The following is a 19,637-nucleotide window of genomic DNA, read 5'->3' as shown; positions in this document are numbered from 1 at the left end:
CTTGTCTGGTCTGAGGCGCAGACCCCCTCCGCTCCCAGGGCTGACAGCTGGGAGTCCTGAGCCTGCCACTGACTGGAGGCATCAAAATGAGGCCTGTGACCAGGTTAGGGCCTGGTCATGGCCCTGCCAATCGGATGGCCTGCATGGAGAGATCTGGGCTGCTCCCCATTACACTATGGACTGGGGCAAGTCACCCCACTCCTCTGAGCCTCAGAGAAAGCCCTACATTTTAATGCAATCAACAGAGAAGGTAAGCAGAGGCGGGACAGGAAGGAAATCTGTCACTGAGGCAGCTGCCAGCCGGGAGAGCCCAGGAGAGGAGGTGCCAGGAGGGAGGCCTCCGGTGTCACCCGCAACATTCTTTGGGGAAAAGTTACTCACCGGCTAAGGCTGGAGCTCAGCAGGAGCCCTCGGAGATCAATCACGCCACAGTTAGGGCCATTATTAACCTCTGGACACGGAGGGGGTGTCTGAGCCTCCTGTTTACACAACACTTCTGTCCCAAGAGACTTCTGACCGCTCTTCCTGGGGGGCAGGCCAGGCTCACTGCATCCCAGGCCTGCGTCCTCCTGTGCTCCCTGTTTGTCCCTGGGAACCGTGGCCTCTGGTACCACCTGCCCCGTATCTAAGGCTCTGTAGGTCACTCAGTAAATGTTTGAGAAGCCTCCACAGTGTGCCAGGCACTACTGGGAGCCAAGAAAGCTTTACAGAGAACCGGACATAGACCCTCCTTTTAGGGGGACACCTCTTTGCAGCCCCAGCACCATTCTAACCACATGGCCAGTGTTCTGCTGTTAACAAAGGGTCTCCCTCACATCGTTTCAATGAAGCATCTCACCTCCTCTGCCGGTAAGTACCAGATCCCTGCGTTACGGACAAGGAGGCAAGGCTGGAGCAGGTCAGGACAGGTCTGAGACGCACCCGCAGTCGAGGCCCTCGGGGGACAGAACCGCATGCTTGGGACAGTTTGGGGCTACTGGCTGAACAGGAGCCAGGCTCAGGACCCTGCCCAGGGGCCTTGGGTTCTCCTGGCACAGAAAGGACCTCTCTTTCCCAAGTCAGGGAATATGGACTTGGGCAGAGAGCGGAGCTTAGCATCTCAGACTCAAAAGCTCTAGCTGCAAACAGTCTTAGAATCACCTCACCCAAGACTCACGCAATCATGCAATCCTGGGGCGATCCAACAGAACTATCCCTGGATCTCAGATTATCAAAAATCATCAAAAGTCAGTGCCAGGAAAGACCTGCAGCCTTCGCATCCAGCCTCGCTCTGCACGCAGAAATCCCCAGCATGGGTCCTAGTGATGGTTCCCAGTAGAGTGGCCGGGCCTGCGTAGGCTTGCATGCTCTCGGTGAAGGCCGCCCTCCCTGGAGGGCTGAGTGGTTCACTCCTTAAGTCAGGCCTGTAGAGAGCCCTCCTGAGAGGAGTGGCCTGCCCCTGTACCCCACACCCCCCCCCCCAAAAAAATAAAAACCCACAAAAACACAGCAACCTGGCACTGACAGGCTCTTCCTGGAGCAGGCAGCTTGAGCAAATGTCTCCAGCGCTTCAGGCTGGGCCTCAAGGGCCAGACCAGGGGCCTGGCGAAGGGGACGCCTTTCACTCTCAGCCCCTCCCAGGAGCCCAGGGAAGGGAGGCACCCAAATGAGGGGAGGAGAAGGAGGAAGCTGAGTCTGGCAGAAACTTGCACTGAGCAAACTTGTCTCGGACTAGTTTTTGCCCCCTGAGGGGATGGAGAGCAATGATTTATTTTCTTTATTTATGTAAAATAGTGGGGTTATGACACAAACAGGCTTCCTCATCAAGCCCTGGGGTGGGAAGAGAAAAACAAGCCCTGCCATTTAAGGAGTCTTTCCCTTGCTTCCTTCCACTCACACCTACCTGTCTCGCCTCCCCTCCCCACCCCCTTTCACACTGCAGTGTTCCCAGCACACCACACTGCCCACCTTCCCCCAGCCCTGACTTTGCTGGAAACCCCCCCGCCCGCACCACCACCCCGAAACACATCCCATCCATCTTAACAAATGGATCCTGTGCAAAGCTCAGTCTGACACCCTCCCCCCTCCCCCAGCCCACTGCCTCCTCCCTTTGTGCTGCCGTCTGGCAGAGCTCCTGAGACAGGATCACAGGCCTGTGTGCTCAGCAATTATCTGCTTCCGTGGCTGCCATGCCCACCAGGCCAAAAGCTTCCCCAGAGGCAGACTTCTGATCCACTCCGCGAGCATACCAGGCCCGTCCCTGCTAGAGGAACCACTGTGCAGGCGACCCGGGTCCCTGCACTATGCTGGCACCAAGAGGTGCCTGTTGTCTATTGGCCAGAAAAGCTGGTTAAATGTGCAAAGGAAGGAAAGAAGGAACCAATCAGAGCCTTGCCCACCGCACACTCGCAGAGCCCTCTGAGCCTGATCCCAACTCTGCCTCTGCCTTTCCTCATTTACAGAAAAGTCAAGTTACTTAAAAAAAGGTCTCAATGAAGTATACCCCACCCTCACCCCCACACACACACATACACACAATTTTTCCTTAAGCCTCTGGTATCTGCTTGCACACTTCCGTTCCTGATCTAGGATAAGGGGGCCTCAGATTTAGCACAGAATCCGGACTCCTGGCAGTCATTCACATCTCTCTTCGTCACGGTGTCTGTGAAGCGCAGCAGCCCCTCTACTTCCAGGCAAGTCTGAGGACCTAGGGCCTCAACGCTTCTACCTCTCGTTCAAATGTCCGGGTTTCCCTTCAGTAACCAAAGAACCCCAGCCTTGCTCCACTGCTGAGGAGGACAGTCCCAGGAGTCGGTGGCCAGCTCACCTTCGAGGTTCCTGCCAATTCCATGGCTCAAGGCCTCCAGTTCCATTATATGCTATTCATTCCTTTGGCTGAAGCATCATTCTCTAGGATTCTCTCTTAAAGCACACATCTCCCCTGGAAATGGGAGGGCAAGGTAAATGAGTTTAGGACTTGGCCCTGGAGAAGCAGGAAATCACAGGGTTGGGAATGTGCGCCGAGAGCCAGCCTGCCTGGGTTTGAAACCCAGCTCTACCACTTACTAACGGAGCAAATTCCTTAATGCCTCCACACCTCCGTCTCCTTAGTTATAATAACAGTGCCAGCCTCCCAGGCTGCTGTGAGGATTACATGAGCTTATACATGTAAGGTGCTTAGGTAAGTACAGGGACGCCTGAGTAAGCAGGGGCATCTGTTCTTCCTTTTCTTGCTTGTAAAATGGGACAACAATCCCCGCTCGCCCTGCCTGTTTTTGTAAACTGTAAAGTGCTGCCCCCATGTGAGAGCCAGACATTGTTTTAGAACAGCGGTTCTCAACCTGTGGGTCGCGACCCCTTTGGGGGTCGAACGACCCTTTCACAGGGGTCGCCTAAGACCATCGGAAAACACATATATAATTACATAGTTTTTGTGACTAATCACTATGCTTTAATTATGTTCAATTTGTAACAATGAAATTGGGAGTCACCACAACATGAGGAACTGTATTAAAGGGTCGCGGCGTGAGGAAGGTTGAGAACCACTGTTTTAGAGCCCAGTGGGCTGCTCCATGTAGCTTGTCTCTAACTCCTTTCTCCCCACCTCCTTCCTTCATTAAAAAATAAATAAATTTTTTTATTGATTTCAGAGAGGAAGGGGGGCGAGAGAGAGAGAGAGAGAGAGAGAGAGAGAGAGAGAGAGAGAGAAATATCAATGATGGGAGAGAATCACTGATTGGCTGCCTCCTGCACGCCCCCCACTGGAGATCGAACTCACAACCCGGGCATGTGCCCTTGACCGGAGTTGAACCTGGGACCCTTTAGTCTGCAGGCCAACGCTCTATCCACTGAGCCAAACTGGCTAGGGCCTTTCTTTTTTCTTTACCTGGAAGAAGGTACCAGTGGCTGTGAGCTGGGCTCCCAGGGGTGTCCTGTCAGGAAGGCGGTGATGTCACTTCACTGGGAGAGCTGTGGGGACAAGGGGACAAGCCCGGTCAGATCACTCATCAGGTCACCCTCCCACCTGACCCTTAGTGGCCCCCACACTGTGCCCACCTTGGGTTGGGTGTGGGGTCCAGGGATGGGTCATACCTCGTCTCTGCCTGGAGAAGTCACCACGCTGGTAGGTGAGCCAAGGAGACACACGTGACCCCGTTCCGGGCCATGAGACCCCTCACATGCAGTCCCCCTCCACACATGCTGTCCACAAACCAGCCCGACCCCAAACCCAGTAAAACCTGCTCCCTGAACCATTCTCCCTCCCCTTCCCCAGGAACTGCGCAAGCATGATCCCAGGTCCAGTCGCCAGGGGATGAAACCCGGGGCTGTGCCCAGCTCCTGGCAGGCAGAGGCCCCTGCGTGCTGCCCGGGGACCTGCTTCTCCAGAGGCAGCCACCACACCAGCTGTTCTAAAGCAGCCGCAGAGGAAGGGCTGGAGGCGGGATCTGCGGCACCGAAATTACGTGGCTTACTTCTGACTCATGCACCACCTCCCCAACACCAGCTCTTACAGCCCAGTGGGCAGCCCTCCTGCCCAGCACCAGGGAGGAAAGATGGTGCCAACAGGCCACGGGGAGAGAGGAGGAAAGGGAAGGGGTCCAGGTCAGACTGCAGGCTTCAGAGGATGCTGCCACATTGCCCTTTAGGGACACAGGCTGGCAGGGCCGGGGGCCTGCGTAGGCCACCCAGAGTGTCAGAGGCAGAGCCAGGGCTGGAACCCAGGTTTCCTGGTGCCCTGCAGACCCAGCGCAGTGATAGCTCAGACCTGGTGCCCAGCACAAGTTCATGCCAACATGAAAACTCTCTCTGACCCAGTTGGACCCTAGAGCCACACACCAGCAATAAACACACAGCCAAGACTCAGCCCTGGATGGGAAGCGGGCAGAGCTGGGTTCAGAGACAGTTTGGAAATGATATCCTGCTACTGAGGGACAGATTCCCGGGGCACCCGCAGCCCTGCCTCCCTCCACCTCCACAGTGCCCTGAGGGGGCCACACTTTACAGTTTACAAAACACACTCATTTCCTTCATCTGCCACAGTGATCCTAAGACCTCAGTGACAGAGGGAATATCAGTAGAGCAGGGCTTCTCAAACTTTAATGTGCAAAGAAGTCACCTGGAGCTCTTGTTCAAATGCAGACTGATAAGGTCTAGGCTGGGGTCTGCGAGTCTACGCTTCTGACAAGCTCCTGGGTGATGCTGAGGCGACAGGTGCAGGGACCACAGTTTGAGTAGCAAGACCACAGCATGGGTGCTGGGTTCACACTGAACAAGTTAGAATCTTGGCTCTTACTATGTGGACTTAGTAAGGGCTTCAATCTCCTTACGCATAAAACAGCAATAATACCTACCCACAGGGTTGAGGCTTGAGGCTTACATTATGTAAAATGACTAAAGGGATTATTATTTCAGATTTTCAAATGGCACCTCTGAGAGGTGGGCACATCCAACAAGGGAGCAGAGCCAGAATTCAAACCCAATTTTCTCTCCCTCTTTCTTGTAAAAAAAAAAAAGTTTTTATTGATTTTGAGAGAGGAAGGGAGAGGGATGTAGGGATAGAAACATCGATGAGAGAGGAACATCGATCAGCTGCCTCCTGCACACCTTCCACTGAGGATCTGGTCCGCAACCCAGGCATGTGCCCTGACCAGGAATTGAACCTGCAACTTCTTGGTTCATGGGTTGATGTTCAACCACTGATCCACACCAGCCAGCCAAACCCAATTCTCTTCATGTAAATCCTACAACACCAAGTGCCACAAAATGTCATAGCCAGTATTCCCTTCCCCCGCAATTAGACAGACATGGCTACTGAGGCTCAGAGAAGGGCAGAGAATGACAAGGTCACCAAAAGTAGGCTTCAGAAATCCAAGTCCATCACTCCTGGCCTAGTGCACTTTCTATCACACTTCACTGTCTTGCAAGGAAGAGAAAGTATCACAAATTCATCCTAAGGGGTCCCAGCTCTGCTGTCAGCCCCCACCTGGCAGCAGCTACCCTGGAAACCAGGTGTGGGAGTGAATAACTGGGTGTGGAGGCTGCCCCTCCGCCCACGGCAGGCTGAGTGCCCTGCTCGCTCAGAGCCCTGCCCACCAAGCCGGGTGAGGAGCACAGTTTAGCACCCTCTTTCCACCTCCATCTCCTACCTCCAGTCTGTGGCACTGCTCAGTCTCAGGGTCACCCAGCTGGGGTTGCAGGCAGAGGAGGGTGGCACTGCCAGGGCTGCCTCCACCCCCTCCTTGGCTTCCCAGCATGAGGCCAGCGGGAGCCTGTGAGTCACCTGAAGGAAGTGCTCAGCCCCAAACAGGAAGTGGCTCTTCAAACAGAAACCCCCTGTAGGATCTCCCCAGGGCCCTGTGGTGGGGGGCCTGGGTAGCAGAGTCTGATGAAGGGAAGTTGGTTGGGACAGTCAGATTTTACGTAGAACTCAAACACAGCACCCATCCTCCCGCTACGAAACCCCTGTGGGGACTTCTCTGCTGTGCGATCTTAGGTACACCAGCAGCCTTCTCTGAGCCTCGATCCCCTCACCTGTAGGGTCATGGGGCTGTGCTACAAGACTATTATGGCCTGGCATTCCACAATGAAATGAAGAATTGGAAGAAGTGAATATGGGCTTTAAATAAGTGAACGAATGCATATACAGATATGAGTGAATGCTGATACCTAGATTTAAACTCCAGCTCTGGCCCATCCTTGACCCTAAATTGGAATAAGTGGGTTGGAAATTCATTATTTTACTTTTTATTCGTCTTTCTTAAATGTATGTACAGCTCACATTTATTCCAATGTTAAATATTAGAAGTAATTTGGGTCCCTATTTATAAGTTTGGTGATGGTTTTGTGACCAGAAATATGCTGTAGGAACTTATTCTTTTTTATATCAACTAGCCTATGCCAAAGTTGGCTTGAATATATGTCGTTTCACTTAAAGTGGTAGTTTCCAAGGGCCTATAAACAGCATTAAGTGAAGACTTGACCTCATCTGTTTCCCAGTAATGCTGGGCATCCTTTTACTGGGCGGGGGGAGGGGAGCTTTTTCTCCCTCTTCCAATTTGTGGCCCTAAAAGTACTTGTGAATTAGTGTTGTTATTCACTGTTAATGCGCACAGTGGCTGAGGAACATCTTACGGTCCAGGAGTCCCCCCTTACCTGCGGTTTCACTTTCCACAGTTTCAGTTATCTATGGTCAACCATGGTCCAAAATTATTAAATAGAAAATCCCTGAAATCAACAATTCATGAGTTTTAAATTGCTCTCCATTCTGGGTAGCATGATGAAATGCCACATGGTCCCACTCCATCCGGCCCTGGACATCCATCGTCCCTTTGTCCATGCTTGGTGCACACTGTCGATGCTCCCTACCCTTAGTCACTGAGCAGCCCTCTAGCCCTTGGCTATCACAGTGTCGCAGTGCTTGTGTCCAAGTAGCCACATTTCACTTAAAAAAGTGCAAGAGCAGTGATGCTGGAAATTCAGATATGCCCAACGGACACCATAAAACGCTTCTTTTAAGTGAAAAGGTGAAAGTTCTCAACTTAATAAGAAAAAAAAATTATGCTGCTTTGTGCTAGTTTGCTGAGAGATCACATTCACATAACTTTTATTGCAACATCCTATATAATAAAAGCATAACGACTGCTTGACCAATCGCTATGAGGTGCACTGACCACCTCTTGGTCCCCCCCCCCCCCCCCCCCCCCCGCCCGCAGCCTCCGATTGCAGGATGGCGAATGGGGAACCACGGAAATCGGGGTGGGTGGTGACAGAGCGGGACTGAGGACTGGTGAGTGGGCGGGAGAGGACCCTGATCACAGGCTAGGCCTAGGGACCCTACCCGTGCACAATTCTGTGCGCTGGGCCTCTAGTAGTGTTATAATTGTTCTATTTTATTATTGGTTATTGTTATTAATCTCTTACTGTGCCTAATTTATAAATTAAACTTTATCATGGGTACATATGTATAAGAAAAAGTATAGCATATATACTTGATCAACACAGGTTTGGAAAAAATCCCATAGGTATACACGGACCCACACAGTGCAAATCTGTGTTGTTCAAGAGTCAACTGTATTTTCAATCTGCAGCTGGGAATCTGCGTACGTGGAGGCCGACTTAAGTTATAGGTGGATTTTTGATTGCGCAGGGGTCAGTGCCCCGAACCCTCGTTGTTCAGGGTCAGTTGTATAGGGCCTGGTGCTATCCGTGGTGTCAGGCATCCACTGGGGGTCTTGGAATGTATCCCCTGTGACTAAGGGGGACTATTATACTTAACAATGCCTATTACTCAAATCAATGTGACATGAAGTATGATGCTAATTCTTTATGTTGGCAACTAGATGAACATTAAACACCAGAACAACCTGGTGGCCGGGGCTACCAGCCTGGGAGCCAGAGGCTGCTGGGCCCTCCCACCGGGTCCCCTCACAGATACGGCTGGAATGTAAGGGACTTTCAGGGGCACCAGGTCTGTGGGAGATGCCCGGCAAGTCATGGTCACTGCCCTCGAGGGCATTTGAGTTGCTCCGGACGCTGCACGTCTAGAGCACTTTCTAAAAGGCAGACTCCGGGGAAGGCAGGGCAGGCTGGCAACTGAGCTGATGATACTCAGCTGAAATGACCAGCACGGGTGGCCTGAGCCCCACAGAAGGGAGAGCCGGTGGGCAGGGAGTGCACAGGCAGGCCTGGCCCAACACTGCAGAGCCCAGAACAAAAATATAAATAGAGGTCTCCATATCTTTGTCAGATATTTGAAAACGTTAAATAAAATAGTTTGATTTCCCCACCTTGACAAATATGTCTGCATAAGGTAAGTTGAAATATGCATGTAAAGTGATGGTTTTATATGACTGAAAGTGACAAAATATCAAGGAAGACTGAATTTAATTATTATTACACAGCTGGGTGTTTTGATGGTGGGCTGGTGATGTTCGGATGAGTAATGAGACAGAGTTCATACATTATTTCATAAAATATACATTACTGTCTTCATTTTAGCAAGATCACTCTATTTATATTGTTATAACGATGATCTGCACATCATTTGAAAATGCTGTATTGATGGTAGTAATCTAAAGGGTCAAAACTAAAATGCAACTACTTAAAGAATACAGAATTTTATTTTATTTTTTTCCCATCAAAAAATGTAAATTAAAGTAAATGTAAAAAAAGGAAAATTTATATTTTTAAAAATTGTTTTTCTTAGAAATATTATGGAAATTAAAACTATACCCATCATAATGAACAAATAACAGTTTTAAAATAAAATTATTTAAAGAGAGATTAAATATTCAAATTTTTAAAGATTTTATAAATATTGGGGGGAAATTCAAATTCTGTACCCAGCCACCAGGCTAAGTGAATGACCTATAGGCTCCCACAGCTGTTTTCTCCTCCTCTGCACCCTACACAGTCCACCTCTACACAGCCCGCCTCCTGCCCCCTTACTCTGAGCCTACTGGTCACAGCGATCAGTGCTAAAGCCCAGAATGCACCCTCAGCCCCCTGCCATCTGGGATGACAAATCTCCACATTACCTTCTTTCCTAGCATCTTTCGCAAAGAGCTTCCAGAGGCCAGGAGCTGAATTCCGGGGGCGGCAGGGGTGCTGAGGAGAGAGCAGAGGCTGAGAGCCGGGAGATCTGGGTTCTCAGCCTGCCGTGGCCACTGGAAGGCAGGTCAGCCTCCTCTCTAGGCTTACAGTCCTCATTTGGCAGATGGGGATTCTGCAACCAGCCCGGAGCGCCTCATGGGATGACTGAGGAGCCCAGCGATGGGGACATGGCAGGGCTTTGTAAACTGTAAGCGCTGAGCCATGTGACCAGGGCCTAGCTCCATCTCTCTTGTGTTTCCTACTCAGCCTGGCACATGCAGAGCCCATCTACTATGCCACGGTGTACCACTTACAGAGGGCTGGCCATAGCCTCGAACAAGGCAGAGATTCTCTGTCTGCCCTCTCACTTACTCCTGCCGGCCTCCATTGCAACACATTCTACAGATGACAAAACGGAAGCTCAAGGGGGTCTGGGTCCCTTGCTCAAGGGCACAGCTAAGCAAGTGGCAGAGCCAGGATTCATACTCTGACTCCCAAACGAACCTAGACAACATAAACCAGTCACCAATACACGTTTCCTAAGCTGTCTCGTGTGCCAGGGGAGGCCGTGAGGTCCCATGGACAGACAGAGCTTTTGCTGAAGGGGACTGGGGTCTAATGGTGCACAGATGCTAGCTAGGGCGTGACCAAAGGAGGCGGGAGGCGGGAGCCAGGGAAGGGGCACCAGAGGGACTTGCTGATGGATCAAAGCCATCTTCCAGCCTAACCCAGTGGGGGGACACCCCATGGGCAGCAACAAATACCTGGGAGTGAGCAAACTTGCTTCCCCTGCACCCACCACCCTGGCCAGCCACTCCCATCCTGCTCTGGGGCCACCTCTGTCTGTCTCCCCTCATCCCTGGGGTCTGCAGTTCCCCAGGCTTCAGAATAGGGCACAGCCTTACAGTAAGCCTAGAGAAAGCAGGACCCTACCCATCTGAGCGCAGAACCTCTTCCATAGCAGGTGCTTAATAAATGGTTGTCAGATGAACTAATGACTAAATAGCAGTGACTGACCCCTTGGCTGCCTGGTTCTGTTCATCCTGGCCACAGGGAGCTTAGTTCAGGTTCTGGGTCAGATGTGGGCAGGGGGCCAGGGCACATGAAGGGTAAGGTGCTCATGTAACCCATGAGCAGATCCTGGCCCTTTCACCTCCACACTTTTGCTGTGTGATCACGGGCAAATCACTTCACCTCTCTGGGTATCAGTCACACGGGGATTAACGCTGCGCTGATATCCGATTTAGGTGAGCGCATACAAAACTCTGGTTAGGAACATGGCGCACTGAGACTCAAAGAGCGAAGGTGACTTGGCCAAAGTCAAACAGCAGGTGATGGAGTCTCGACCACAACCCAGGCCTGTCATGCTCTGCAGAGCTAAACCCCAGAGGCCTGAGTGGGGAGACCAGATCATGGGTGACCTTCCTTGTGATATCATGGGGTGGGGGGGAGGCCAGAGAGAGGGTGGGTCAGATTCCATCAGGGCCAACCCAGGCTGACATCACCAGTTAAAGTCATCAGAGTCCTGGAAGCACAACTTCCATTTGTTCATCCCCGAGACACAACTTCTGAAGTGATCCCTCAGCACTTTCTATTGGAAAAAGCATAGGAGACACACGGGCTGGGCTGGGCTGGGCTGGGCTGGGAAGAAAAGCCAGATTCAGTTGAAGTGGGGATGGGCCCCAGGGGCCTCCATGGCCTCCATTTCCTCCACAGGGCTCCGTGCCTCCATGGCCCTGACCTAACCTCTGCCTTTGGGCCCTGTGCCATCCCCTGCTCTTCGCCAACCCACACTGGGCTCTGTGCACGCAGAGGTGAGGGTGGTGCAGAGGCAGACTTCTCTGGAGGGGCTATGGCAGGGCACCGGCCCAGCCTGGCAGAGTTGGGGAGACTGCCCTCAACCAAGTTGTGGGAAGAACCTGGAGGCTGGGGCCCAGTCTGCCGGGCTGGGGAGTTCGGTGGGGATCTGCCTCTAGAAGCTGAGAAACAGTGAGTAGCTGGGGCTCGGGGAGCAAAGGGGACACGGGGCAGCTCTCAGAGGCCCTGCCTCTCGCTGACCACACAACCCCAGGACATGCTCGGCAGCCCTCTTTCTAACAGGTGAGACGCGCTGCGGCTGACGGATGCTTCCCCCATGCCGGGTTCTGCATCATCAGCGCCGTATACACTTTATCACACATAATCCGCACACTGAGCCTCAGGAGAAGCTCTGCCGTGCTGCGCCCTGTCTCTTGGGACCTCCTACCAGTCTGGGGCACACTAGCTGTGTGGTCCTGTCCAGCAGCCCACACCTGTACAGGTGCGTGAGTGACTGCCCTCGGGCTCTTGGAATGCCCTTGCCTGCAGCCCAGCGGTCCCCCAAGGGCCCCTTTACCAGTACCTGGTGGGTGGAGGTCTAAGTCCCGCGCCCTTGCCCTTGCCCTTGTCCCTGGCACAGCCCTGGCTGCCTGTCCGGAGAGCGCTGGGAACTAAGCTAAGTTCCCCTCAAGGGGTTTGTCCTGAAATCACATTCTTGCTTCTCCTCTTTCTCGTTCTTTTTCCTATTCCCATAGCAGGTTTTTTTTTTCTTTCCTGGAAAACTTCTGATATGAGTCATTCTGACATAAATCCTGGTCTCAGGGTCTATTTCTATATCACCCAACCGATGAGGTAAGTGCCATTAATTTTCCCATTTCAGAGACGAGAAAAGTGAGGCTCAGAGACAGAGTTGTCAAGGACCCCCTGTGGCAAGACTTGAACTGGGGTCAGCCCAGTGCAAAGCCTGAGGCCTGAGCCCTGCCCACCAGCATCATCTGAGCCTGTTTACATCCTCGAGTGCCTTCCATCCTGGCCATCTGAGCTAACTTTCTTTCTTTTTTTATTGGAAGGAGAGCAGGAGAACCAGTGGATGGTCCAAGGGGGATGACTAAGTCCTCAGATTCCTCTGTTGGCTCGGAGACTGTTTTGGTCAACCCTTGTGAATCAGGGCGGGTCTGACATTCTGGGAATGCAGGGAGACTTCAAACCGGCTTCATGAAAACAAGTTGTAAAAACACTGGCCGCCACTCAAAGTGGCCGGCTGATAGGTTTGGCTCCACAGAGCTGGGTTGAACAAGTTCACCAGGAGGGAACACATAGCAGGAAAGATTTAGGCTAGATCCAGAGGAAGAACTTCCCCGTCACTGGGAGCGGAGCCAGGGATGGGATAAGGCATGGCCTCTTTGGAAGCAGACCAATCCATGTCCTCACCTCCCCAGGCCTTTCTCGTTTGAAGCATTTACGAAGCCACTTTGGTGAGCACTGGAGACATAAAACCACTGCAGGCCAAGCCCGCCCAGCCCTGAGCTTCTACCACTGACCTGGGACCTAGTTTATGGGGATGCTCTGACTTTGTGCAGCTCCTGCCTCCTAGGAGGTCCAAAGTCTCCACAGGTGAGGGCCCTGCATCCTCCCCACACCGAGTAGACAGAGGCCCTGGAGCCTGTTGGAGCTCAGGGCAGGACTGAGAGCCACCGTGCCACTGCCTGTGACCCTACTTTTCCACAACCATCCCTCCAGCATGAGCTACCTCCCCTGGGAGCCTCCTTGATGCAGAGGCCCATGGCGGATGCTCACGGATGAGGCCTCTCCCTGCACCCCTGCCTCCTGCATCTCCTCTCCCCTCTCCAGGCAGCACTAAACAGGCCCGAGTCTCACCCGGTTTGTCCCCCTCCACCCTTCCCAGCACTCCCTTTCCTTCCTTCCTTTTCATCCCAACTTCTCAAAGAGTTGTCTACACTCATGTTTCCACTTCCTCCCTCCCAGTTGCTGCAAAACCAACTACTCTCTATTCCCAAGTTCAGTCATGAGCTCCATGTGAGTAATCTCAACGGACAGCTTCCAATCCTCCCTGACACTGTGGGCCTCACCTTCCTTCCATGGCTTCCAGGACACCAGTTGCTCCGGTTCCCCTATTCCCTCTTCGTCAGCCCCCTCCCCCCCCCAAGCTGGCTTCTCTTCAGGACCCGTGCTGCTGCTCTTTATTCTGTGTGAGCCCTGTCCCCTCCCTTGTCCTTCACACCCTCGTTGGGCGATATCATCCACCACTCATCTCTGCCTGGACCAAGCTCAAGGCCAGTATACCCAATGAACCTCAGGTCATTCCACCTTGGACATCCCAGAGGAATCACACACCCACAGTGGCCAAATGGGAACCCATCCCAACCCCCTAAACCTGCTCCTCCCTTTCCGATCTCAAGCCACCTGGAGATGCCCACCACTCCACCTGAAGCCCCCTCCCAGCTACCCTCAACAGCCAGTGCTCCCTCCAGAGGGAGGTCGTGGCTGGGAACATGATTGCAAGGGAAGAAAAGAAGGGCTAGCAGCTATGTGGCCCTGGGGAAGTCACCTCGTCTCTCTGAGCCATGGTTTTCTCCTCTGTAAAAGGAGGAGAACACAGACCCAGCGGGGTTGGCCGAGGATTAGGTGAACTCACCAGTGCTGAGTTCTCTCTCTCTGGTGCCTGGGAGGGGGAACTGCTGAGGTCACTCAGGAGGGACACTGGAGCTGTGACTGGGAGGCAAGGCAGGACGAGGGCCAGGAAGAAGGAGGGATCTTGATCCTAAAAGCTCTGAGCTGTGGCTGGACAGGTACAGCCCTCCTCTTGCATATGAGAAGGGGCCCAACGGAAAGATTGGGATGGGGAGGGTCTAACAGGGAGGCATCCTGCCCCTTAAGAGCACCTGTTCCCACCTAAACTGGACGCAGCCCTCAGTGCCACGGCACCTGGCTGCAGCCACATGAAGGGCCTGAGACTGGCTCCTTTACTATGGGATTTGGAGCAAGTCACTGAGCCTCAGTTTCCCCATCTGTGAGGTGAGGGGAGCTGGATATTACAACCCCCAGGATCTGTTCCATTTGGACCCTGCAGGATTGCAGAGTGAGGAGGGGTGTTGGAAGGGGAGACCATTAGGGTGCAAGAGCTATTCTCCACAGATAGGGCAGGGAGCAGAGAAGGCCCTGCCTGCTAAGCCAGGGTTGGCTGCCAGGCTCCTCCACACCAGTCTTCCAGGACAGTCACCCTCCAGCCCTTCTGCCTTCCCCTGCAGGAGAGCTGCTCTGAGCAGAGAAAAATCGCAAAGCATCATACCAGAAATGAGGGAAAGCAAGCCAGGGTGGGTATGCATATCACATGCAAAGCTGGCACAAATGCCCAGGCAAACACCTGGGTTTAAGCCCCATCATGCCTGACCTTTCCCCATTCCCCCGCTAAAGTGGTCCAATACCTCTCTGTCCTGCTGATGCCGCTTCAGAAGTGGCTCCTCATTAGAGCACTCCAGCCCTTCACATGGCTGCCTGAGGAAAAGCTAAGGACTCCCTGCGACCTGTAGGATCAAACCCTGTTTGCAAAAAGCTTTTCTTCTCCTGCCTCAGTTCACCTTCCTGGCCTCCCCCCAGCTCCCCTCAGGGGAGCTCCAGCCACCCAGAGCCAAGTCCCTGCCCCCAGGAACTTAACTCAACAACTCCACACCCTTACACAGCGAGTTCAAGTTTGCTCTGCAAGGAATGCCTCCTCACTTGTCTCTGCTTGGTGAACTCCTATAGATCCCTCAATACCCAAAAGGGAAATGCTGCAGCTCAGTGAATAGGCTTCTGTAGTAGGAGGCAGGTCCTAAAGTCAGCACAGGACAGTAAATTACATATGCTCAAAATCACCCTTATCTTTGACTATATATACAACTACCTCTTATATGCAATGCCTAGGCGCCGTTCTAGACAATTCCCGTGTTTTGACTCATTTATTCTCACGACTGTGGCAGATTATATTCCCAAACACTTCTGCAGTAACACTTCCCTTCCCACTTGCTCTTTTTACAATAGCTCTGACACTCTCCTCATGGAGAGCCAGGGTCTATGTCACCCCCACTTGAATCTGGGGTTGGGGAGTAATGGCTGGAGCGACACTACAAGACTTCCAAGGCCAGGTCATCAAAGGTGATGCTGCTTCTGCCTCCTTCACTGGAACATTCCCGCTGGAGCCCTGAGCCACTACGTACACCATCTGACTGCTTGGAGGCTGAGGCTGCCAGGCTGTGAGGAAGCCATGGAGGAGCAAAGCCCCAAGACTACAGGACAGTGAGTTTCAGGGTGATGTGTTATGCAACCATAGTAACTAGAACATCATTATCCCCCCTTTAGAGAAGAATCAGACACATAGAGAGGTTAAGCAACTTGCCCAAGGTCACAGAGCTAGTAACTGGCAGAGCCAGGATTTGAACCCAGGCAATTTAGTGCCAGAATCCACACTATTCGCTATCATGCCTTACTAACCGCCTCCACGGATTGTCTCCAGGCCCACAGCAAGCCCCAGGGAGTGGTGCAGAATAAATGACCGAGGGAAGGAATAAGCAAAGGAAAACTTAATGAACAAAAGCCGAGAATGACCTCCCAGGTGCAATACAGGGAACTGAGACAAGCCCGCATAATGCAAATGAGTTTGACTGGGGCAGCTCCACTGTCCATAGCCATGGGCTAAAGTGATGATCAGAGGTGCCTGGTGGATGCCACCTGCCTGTGCCCATCAGAGATGAGCCCGAGATGCCCGCTACCCACAACTCTACATGCTGCAGAATTAGACACAGGCCCCTGGAGAGCCAGTCCCTTCTCAGCTTGAGCCCTGTGGATCCTGGGGACGGCACCAGGAAGGTCCCCAGGCTGCGAGGCTGGAGATCTGGGTTTAATCCTGGCATGGCCATTGACTGTGTGAATTTGGGCTAGTCCCTGCCCCTCTTTAGGCCTAGGTGCTCTTCCGCTGCATTATTCTAAGACTCACCGGATGCTGAGCTGGCCTCATGGATGGGGGTCGAGGTGAGCTTGGGTATGTGGGTCCAATGACCCACAGTCCTATAAACCCCCAAAGGGATCTGTCCCTAGAAGGAAAGCGGATAATGAGAACAAATCCTACCTACCATTCCCTGGGAGCTTGCTACGTGCCAGGCGTTTTTGTACGCACAATATCAATCCTTGCCAGCAACCCCATTAGACACATTAGCAAGTGATGAAGGACTCAGACTCGAAACTCAAGTGATGCTGGAAGCCAGGGTCCAACCCAGGCCCATTCAACTGCCAAACTCCCACCCCTTTCACAATAGCAAGAGGTAGAAGCCACACAAGTGTCCAACAACAAGCAAATGAATAAACAAAATCTGGTATATGCACGCAATGGAATATTATTCAACCACAACAGAAGAAGGACATCTTGGCACATGCTATAACCAAGTAGCAAACATGGATGAACCTGGAGGACATTGTGCTAAGTGAAATGAGCCAGGCACAAAAGGACAAATACTGCATGCTTCTATGTATATGAGGTATCCAAAGCAGTCAAAGTCATAGAAACAGAAAGTAGAATGGTGGTTGCCAGGGGATGGTGGGGGTGGAGGAAGGAATTGTTGTTTAATGAGTATAGAGTTTCAGTTTTGCAAGATGAAAAAATTCTGTGAACTTCTGTGAAACAATGTGAGCACAGTTAACACGACTGAATTGCACACAAAAAAATGATGAAGATGGTGAATTTTGTGTTATGTGCTTTTTACCACAGTTTAAAAAAATTTCCCATTCTTTGGGTAGAAGGAGATTAGGAGGGGTATTAGGGAGAGGAGTCCAAGCAGGCTTTACAGAAAAGGGGCACTGAGTTGAGCAGGATTTGGGTGAGCATAGATGAGTCTGTGGCACTGTAGACAGAGGTGCCAGACTTTGGGCCCTGCCTCCCTCGCAGGACCCAGCTGACTCCATCTCCTAGCCCATCACAGGCCCTCCACATCTCCGCACAAAAGCAGTGCCCCACAGGGGAGCTGGCATTGGCCTGGAGCAAGGGATTTCTTGAACACCTACTATGTGCTCCCAGGCCCATTTACTGTGTGACTTTGGGCCAGTCCCTGTCCTTCTGGGGCCTCAGTCTTCCCATCTAGACTAACAGAGGGTGACTCAGAATTCCTTTCCATTCTCACACTGGGAATAATCTCTGAGGGGAGGGTGAGAGGGAGGCACCAAAGAGGAGGACCAGGAATCAGGAGCTGCCGCCTCATGATCCTGCCCGGAGCAGTTTCTTCCTACATCACAGAGGAAGTTTGGCTCCATTCCAACTCAACAGACAGGCATCTATACCTGCTCTGTTTGTGATAGGATCATAATTCCTCTTCCCAACCCTGTGATGTTCCTCTTACTAGTGGAACGGACTCCAGCACAAGGCAAAGCACGATTTATTGCACTGAGTGACTGTGTCCTCCATGCCCAGGGCTCTCTCTAAGGCAGTGATGGCGAACCTATGACACGAGTCTCAGAGGTGACACGCGAACTCATTTTTTTGGTTGATTTTTCTTTGTTAAATGGCATTTAAATATATAAAATAAATATCAAAAATATAAGTCTTTGTTTTACTATGGTTGCAGATATCAAAAAATTTCTATATGTGACATGGCACCAGAGTTAAGTTAGGGTTTTTCAAAATGCTGACACGCCGAGCTCAAAAGGTTCACCATCACTGCTCTAAGGATTCTGACTCGCACCTCTTCCCGACTCAGGAATCTGTGCCCCCAAAAGTAATGAGGCGGGACAGTCCTTGGTTCCAACACCAGGTCTGCCATGTGCTAGCTGGATCTCGGTCCTCAACTGCATCGTGGGACTAGGACACCGCCCACAGCACCCTAGTGAGTGTTAGATGAGTCAAGGACACAAAACGCTGTGCTCAGGGTCTAGCATACCGTCGGCGCTTAATAAATGGCTGCCACCATCGGCTTTCTCCTTGAAGACAAAGCCATTTTCACCAATCTGTTCCTCTCAGAAGCCAGTTTGTTTGTTTGTTTGAACTCTTCCCAGAAGAGATTTTCCCCCAGGAACGCTGGTGATGATCCCCAGCCAGCCCCAGGGAGAAGAAGGGAGGAGCAATGAGCCTTACTTGATGGAAAAAATCATCATCACGTGGAAATGAGAGAGAAGTCCAGGGAAAGCCCCGCAGCACCTCAACCCCCCTTCTCCTCCTCCACCCAGGAGGACCCATGATGGCACCAGATCCTTCTCGATAAGCTACCTGGGGCCTGGCTGGGAGGCCTGATATGATCAGGCTGCTACGTAAGTCACATAAAGTCTTCTATTCTTAACTGAGCACGGGCTAGTTCCTTCCCTGCAGCCCTTAGTGCTAGCAGCCCCAGCAGTGTGGGCCTGGGGGGTGATCACAACCGGCAAGAAGATGGTAAGCATCCTGTGACCGGACTGAAGCCTGGGGCCCGCAGCAGCCTGAGCCCCTGACACCAGGAATCCTTCTCTGGATTCCTTCGTGCCCAGGGCTGGTCAGCTGAGCACCACATGGTCTAGCAAGAGCTGACTCTGACATGTCAGGAACGTGCACATGGGCACTTGTCAGGAATACTCAGAGGCTAATTAGCCAGCTGTCCCAAGAAGGAAAGCAAACGAGGTGCCACTTGACTGTCCCCACGGAGCCTGCCTATCACCCGCATGGGGAACCCAGGCCTGGCTTTCCTGAGCCACCGGCCTGCACCCCAGGTCTCCCACCCCAGACTCCATCAAGAACCTACTGTGTATCAGTTGCTTCTTTTTCCCCAGGAGTTTTTTTCTTTTCTTAAATATATTGTTATTGATTTCAGAGAGTAAGGGAGAGGGAGGGAGAGATAGAAACATCAATGTTGAGAGAGAACCGTTGATCAGCTATCTCCTGTATGCCCTCCTCGAGCACTCAACCCAGCATGTGCCCTGACTGGGAACTGAACCAAAACCTCCTGGCTTATAGGTCGATGCTCAACCACTGAGCCATGCCAGCTGGGCTGCCCGGTAGAGCTTTATAGATAATTTCTCATCTGAGTCTCACGGAGCTGAGAGTTAGGTATCCCTTACCTCCCTTTTCAGGTACAGGGAGATGAGGGACTTACCCTAGGTCAGTGATGGCGAACCTTCTGAGCTCCGCGTGTCAGCATTTTGAAAAACCCTAACTTAACTCTGGTGCTGTGTCACATATAGAAATTTTTTGATATTTGCAACCATAGTAAAACAAAGACTTATATTTTTTATATTTATTTTATTTAAATGCCATTTAA

The 19,637-nt window shown here is 52.0% G+C and overlaps 1 protein-coding gene across 13 annotated transcripts in view; it reads right to left on the bottom strand.

Annotated features, from left to right (window-relative positions):
- GDPD5 (glycerophosphodiester phosphodiesterase domain containing 5) overlaps positions 1 to 19,637 on the bottom strand; it is a 90,924-nt gene that overhangs the window by 52,284 nt on the left and 19,003 nt on the right. For 9 of the 13 annotated variants that reach the window (XM_036324950.1, XM_036324937.1, XM_036324947.1 and 6 more), the window contains exon 2: positions 3,866 to 3,948. The exons of 1 other annotated variant lie outside the window; for it this stretch is intronic. The gene's annotated coding sequence lies outside the window, so the exon portion shown is untranslated. Of the gene's footprint in view, positions 1 to 381; positions 522 to 3,865; positions 3,949 to 4,071; positions 4,349 to 6,125; positions 6,145 to 19,637 lie in introns of those variants that run through there. 3 more of the 13 variants (XM_036324939.1, XM_036324938.1, XM_036324941.1) reach the window with 3 other exon arrangements.

This window comes from Myotis myotis, unplaced genomic scaffold (genome assembly GCF_014108235.1).
Source record: "Myotis myotis isolate mMyoMyo1 unplaced genomic scaffold, mMyoMyo1.p scaffold_m19_p_10, whole genome shotgun sequence".
Taxonomy (NCBI): domain Eukaryota; kingdom Metazoa; phylum Chordata; class Mammalia; order Chiroptera; family Vespertilionidae; genus Myotis; species Myotis myotis.
This window is presented reverse-complemented; position numbering and strand designations above follow the sequence as displayed.